Source organism: Ips typographus, linkage group LG6 (assembly GCF_016097725.1).
Source record: "Ips typographus isolate SLU linkage group LG6, UJ_Ityp_2.0, whole genome shotgun sequence".
Classification (NCBI taxonomy): Eukaryota; Metazoa; Arthropoda; class Insecta; order Coleoptera; family Curculionidae; genus Ips; species Ips typographus.
This window is the reverse complement of record NC_138427.1, coordinates 5,905,251-5,910,866: the sequence shown is the minus strand read 5'-3', so window position 1 is coordinate 5,910,866 and position 5,616 is coordinate 5,905,251. Positions and strand designations below refer to the sequence as shown.

General features: G+C 35.6%; 1 long non-coding RNA gene across 10 annotated transcripts; it reads left to right on the top strand.

The window, feature by feature from the left end:
- The first annotated feature begins 4,163 nt into the window (after positions 1-4,163).
- LOC145730362 (uncharacterized) lies at positions 4,164-5,229 on the top strand. 10 transcript variants are annotated; one of them, XR_014178600.1, is made up of 4 exons: positions 4,164-4,379; positions 4,434-4,594; positions 4,728-5,011; positions 5,082-5,207. It is a non-coding gene; the product is annotated as an uncharacterized LOC145730362 (long non-coding RNA). The 10 variants fall into 10 exon arrangements; XR_014178602.1 differs by having other exon boundaries at positions 4,166-4,379; positions 4,728-4,947; positions 5,113-5,229; XR_014178599.1 differs by having other exon boundaries at positions 4,167-4,379; positions 4,728-4,947; positions 5,080-5,223.
- The last annotated feature ends 387 nt before the right edge of the window (positions 5,230-5,616 follow it).

The following is a 5,616-nucleotide window of genomic DNA, read 5'->3' as shown; positions in this document are numbered from 1 at the left end:
CCGTTTTACGTACACGTGTTAATGATCATTCATTATTTCGCTCGCCCAAAAATTCAATGTCACAATCCTAAGCTTTGCATAGTTTTGGTTTTAATATTCCGGTTTAGTTAAGCCGTTAAGGGACTATACATTTTAATTCTGAGCAGCATTGAAAAAACCGCCAACGATAAACCCAGGCCTTGCCAACAAAATTAATTAGGAAAATTTATTTTTTCTGGAGATACAATTTCGAGTGCACCCTAAAATTTTATTACGACCTGTTTGCTTTAAAGAAGATTAAAAAAGATTTGCATTATGCGATTTATACCTTTTCTCCCGTCAAGAGCTCGAAAAGTACAAAAGAGGCCTACAAATACAAAACATAAGAGACTTAGCAAAATTAGAATTAAAATTAATTCGTACACGGAAAGAGAGGAAGGAAGAGTAGGAGCTTTTTATATTGCGCCTTTGACTCGTTGGGATGTGCTCATTATTCGGCTCGTTTTGGATGATTTTAATTTGGATTATATGGGCGGGGAGTAGTAAGCTTTTAAATTAAAAAAAAGACGTCAAAGGAACACTTAATATCGTTTCTACTCTGGTACGTTCACAAAATTAAAATCTACGTTCCAATGTTAACTCTAGTCTCTCTCTAAAAGCATGCAGAAACTTCATATTAAAGATGCTAATCTAAAACACCTTAATCCCATCAAAGTGAGAACTAACTAGTGGCCATTAGGTCCACTATCTATTTATCCTTTGGCACTTGCTCCCGGGGAAACATTTTCCTCGAATTTATCGGGTCCATTTTCTCACTAACTGTCCAGACGTTCTCATTGTTCGAGCCGGAATATGAAAATTGGGTTTTGCCTTAACGATTATGTGAATGTCCTAGGTTATATTAAAATACGGCTGGCTTTCGGTCTATCTATGGGCTAGTAAAAGGGCGATGGTTTCATATTCCTAACCGTTTATTTTTTGTGTGTGTGGGTGTTAAGTTAGCCTATAAACCTCAGTTGTAAAACGATTTTGTTCTCCAATAAGTACTTAATAGACAACCCAGAGTTTCTGAATGTTACTAAACTGGATTATGGATAGTCATTTTTGTTTTAAGTACATTATATTGCTAATTTAGTGTTGACACATTTAATCATTTAATCATCTTGCTGGACATTTGGATTAAAACGATTTGCAGGTAACTTATTTTCCTGCTAATGAATTAGTAGACAACAAGTTTTTGTCTTATCTGGCACAGCTAGTCAATCACTGGTTAGGTTAGGCTAGGTTACCAAGTGGAATGTTGTGAATTTTAAAATAGAATGTTTGTTAAAATAAACCTAAGATAATTTGGTCAAGACCTAAAGAACTATTATACAACAGCATAATAGTCCTTTCTAGCTCAATCTTACGAGTGAGTTATAAAAAAAACTCTGTGATAAGAGGAAAATGGGATGATGATTCTTCTCATGATTCTTATGGGCACGAAAAAGATACTTCATTTAAATGAACATCACCAATATCTTCTTCGTCTTGTTCCATTTTCACTCAATAAGATTTAAAGCAAGCAAAAAACATTTCAATTTAGAGAAGAATACGTCCGGATAAGAAACAGAGTAAATCAAGAAATAGGCAACATCAAGAGAGAACACTGGGAGAAATTCACGAGAGATATGGAGCACGACTAATATGGATCCCAGAAGCAAGTGTGGAAAATGATACGGATACAAAAAAAAGGACATGAATGAATTTATACGTATCGGAGATATCACTGAGGAACACGGGGAAGTAGAAGAAAATTACATAGAAAGCAATGCTACTGACAACAACAAACGAAACATCAGAATGAGTGGCAGACAAACAGGAACAATCCTAGTCAGACGAAGAAGAAGAGGAGATTTAAAGCACACATCGATTTCTATTTCAAATTTAGAGTATCGTGAAAACATGCATTGATGCATGCTTGTAGAGTGATCTAACAATTTTTGGGAGGTTCCTTATAGTTTTAGAGGCCTTTGGCCATTTTACAAGAAGAAGTACTACATGCAGGTGAATGTTAATAGATTTCTAAAAAATTAAGGAAATTAATAATCACTAACATTTTCTATTAAATTGAAAATCTTTCTGTATTTTCTCTACAGAATTTTTGGTAATTGGTAAAAATCAACATGAGCAATTTTGAAAAGATTCAGAAAAGTTTCAACCAAAAATAAATTTGGTACAAAACCCCTATTGTTGCAGATACAAATTCTTCATAGCAAGATCCATTGCGCAGTTATATTTAGAAACTAAATTATCCTCTGGGGTGAACCGGAGCAATGCCGCATCATCTCCCATGCAAATTACATTTTCAAACTTTCTCCTAAATTAATGTAATAATTAAACTGGCCCTCTACACCCCTGGCCAGTGCCCTTTAATCTCACGGCCAAGGACAATAACGAATCGACGTTCCCTGGCAACAAATGCATATTGCGGCTCATGTCCATTGCGTACCCCTCGTGATAGGGAAAGTGCAACCCTTTATATCGATCTACTTTTATATCAAAACTGCATCGAGGTCGGTAAAACTGAAGGGCAAGGGTGGTTTTGTTTTTTGGAAATCAATACGCACTGGATTCTGCTGCACTGGGGTTCGTCACATTTTACTGACACAAAATGTCAAACGCTTTGTTCCGGGATTAAGAAATTTGATTGCCAACATCATTTTATGGAAGGGTCGTTATTTCGTCTACGTTTTAGTGGATATTCGAATTTGCACACTAAAGATTCAGGCGCTGCTGGATAAAACCGTCGAAAGGAAATAGTAAAAAGGCACTAAGGGTGTCGTAAAATTCTGGTTAAAGTATCGTTTTTATTACCCGACGTTTTACGCTTATACGCTTAGGTTTAAACGTGCAGGGTGGTGATATGTGAGGTTTTATGTCGCGGTTTAATTCGATTAAAATTGGGTACTGTTAGGTCACCTTGTTTAGCAAAGTCCAAAAACTGTTAGTCATCAAAATCATCTTCAATTCTCCGTGAATTTGTTAATCGACAAGAAATTTGGTAAAATGATAAATACGATACTATAGGTAAATCTTTCCTAAATAATACCCAGCTATTTTTGATATTAAGCTTGTGACCCAACATTCTCAAAGTCTGGAATTTTTAATATAAATAAGTTCCAAAAATAAACTCTAATTTGTTGTTTAAGGGCAAATTAGATTTAAAGTGGGCAAATCTTGTTAAACTCGACTTTCTTAATTTGCAAATGATTTTTTAAAGCTATGAATCAAAAAAGAATAGCGAGTTTAGAATTGTTGCAATAAAAAAAATAATGTTACACACTCACTTAGTTACACAAAAGAAGCAGTGGAAAACAATCGAAAAACTTGTGTCTTTGTCTATAAAACTATTGTCTTTTACATAGATTGTAAAAAATCACTGAGTCCTAGAGTGCCTGAACACCAACCAGTTCTTAAAAAATAAAACATTTCGCTTTGTTTACTATTAATTTGCCAACAATGGCGGCCGATGACGTCAAAATTCTATCGCGCTCGGAACGCATGTAATAGACAAGAAAGGCAAATGATGACGTAACCGCGACGGGAAAAAAATGGACCATACGTCTAAATATCATAGAAAACAAAAAATATCCCCACATGAGTTGATTGATAACACCGTTTGGCCGATCTCGAATTGAGTGACAGTTACTGTCATTTTGACAGCTGGAATGGATTCGCCGTCCCCAAATTAGTCGAAAATGAGTACCATCAAGCCTAGTGAAATCGGACTGGTTTTGACGTTATTAGCTATCAAAGTGACCGGAACAAAACGTGTGTAAACTCGCGCCAGGATACAAAATTAAAAATAAGCGAGCGTCTTGGAAAACGAAGGTGCGAACGACAATTTGCGACGTTGCCAAGTCTCATCATATCACCCATGTTTTGAAGCAGTCTATGTTATGTTTTGAAATGTGATTAATAAAAATAAGTAGTTTTCACCAATATCATCGAATAATCTAATATAGAAGTGTGCAGCTATAAAAGGAATATGTTGATTTAAAATGGTAGGAGCGGGTATGGCAACGCCGCGGTACGAATAATAATTAGTAATTTCTTGTTTACGTTTTGTTGTAACGAAAATAATTCCCATATCTCTATTATTTTGGTTGCCGGTAGAAGAGGCCGACCGCCAAGAAAACCAAGAAAAGAGAGAAGACTTAGGTTAGGTTGAATAATTTTAGAATAGTTCAGAGACTAGATGACTTGTGATAATTTTATGGCTACAATAAATGTTACTTTATGTTCAGCCCTAGTTTTTGAGCTTTTCTAAGTGAGTAACCCTCTACGAACGATTCCGCACGCCTAAGCGACCCCCAGCTCTCCACTGCCTCGCTACATTGTGGTGGATTGGGAAAGATGCCAGAGAGAAAAATATGGTGTTTGAGTGACTTATCATTTTCTGTAAATTTTAGATTTCCTGCAAATCCAGAAATTGGAAAAGGCTCTGGTTGGCACTTTTGGGTCTTGATGAAAATCCTGTAATAGGGAAAACAGAGGCTTCTGGCAACTTTCAAAGTGTCTTAAAAGGTTTCAGGACTTTCTGTAACATTCTAATCTCTATTAGCAGCTTGTGGTAAGTTAAAATGTCCATTAGAATGTTTCAAACGCCTGTGGCACTTTCAAAACAATTTTCAGAGGCTTCTGTCACATTCAAATCTCTATTTAATGATTTTTGGCACATTAAAATGTCCATCAGAATGTTTCAGAGGTTTCTGCCAACTTTAGAAGACTCTTAATAGCTTTCAGATGCTTCTGGCACATTCTAATCACTATTTGAACCTTCTGGCACTTTGAGATGTTCCTCAGAATGTTTCAGAGGCCTCTGGCACTTTCAAATTAGTTTTGACTGGCTTCTAGCAACTTTCAATGTCTCTTGAAGGGTTTCAAGACTTTCTGGAACATTCTAATCTCTATTAGCAGCTCCTGGTAAGTTAAAATGTCCATTAGAATGTTTCAAAGGCCTCTGGCACTTTCAAAACGATTTTCAGAGGTTTCTGTCACATTCAAATCTCTATTTAATGTTTTTGGCACATTAACATGTTCATTAGAATGTTTCAGAGGTTTCTGCCAACTTTAAAAGACTCTTAAAAGGTTTCAGATGCTTCTCTCACATTCAAATCGCTATTAGAACCTTTTGGCAGTTTGAAATGTCCATCAGAATGTGTCTAGAGGTCTCTGGCAATTTTAGAACACTCTTAAAAAGGTTTCAGAGGCTTCTGTCACATTCAAATCTCTATTTAATGTTTTTTTGTAGGAAATCAACCTATTTCAGTTATTTGCAGGAATAACTGAAATATGAAATAAACATACTTACATTGTAAGTAAAAATCGAGTTTTAGGCATGTATACTAGTTCTTTCCTATCTAGCCGAGAAATGGAGTTTTCCTGTCAAAACACACTACATTTTTACCATTTAAGTATGGATGAGAAGGCTTAACAGGGGCTGTTTTGATTATGCTACAACTACTGAAAGTCCACACCAGTAAATGTTTAGAGGACATTTCTACATTCTGACCCTTATAAAAATCGTTTATAATTGTCAAAGGCCTTTATAACGGTCCTAAACCAAAGAAAAATAATTTAAAACGGTCAGAA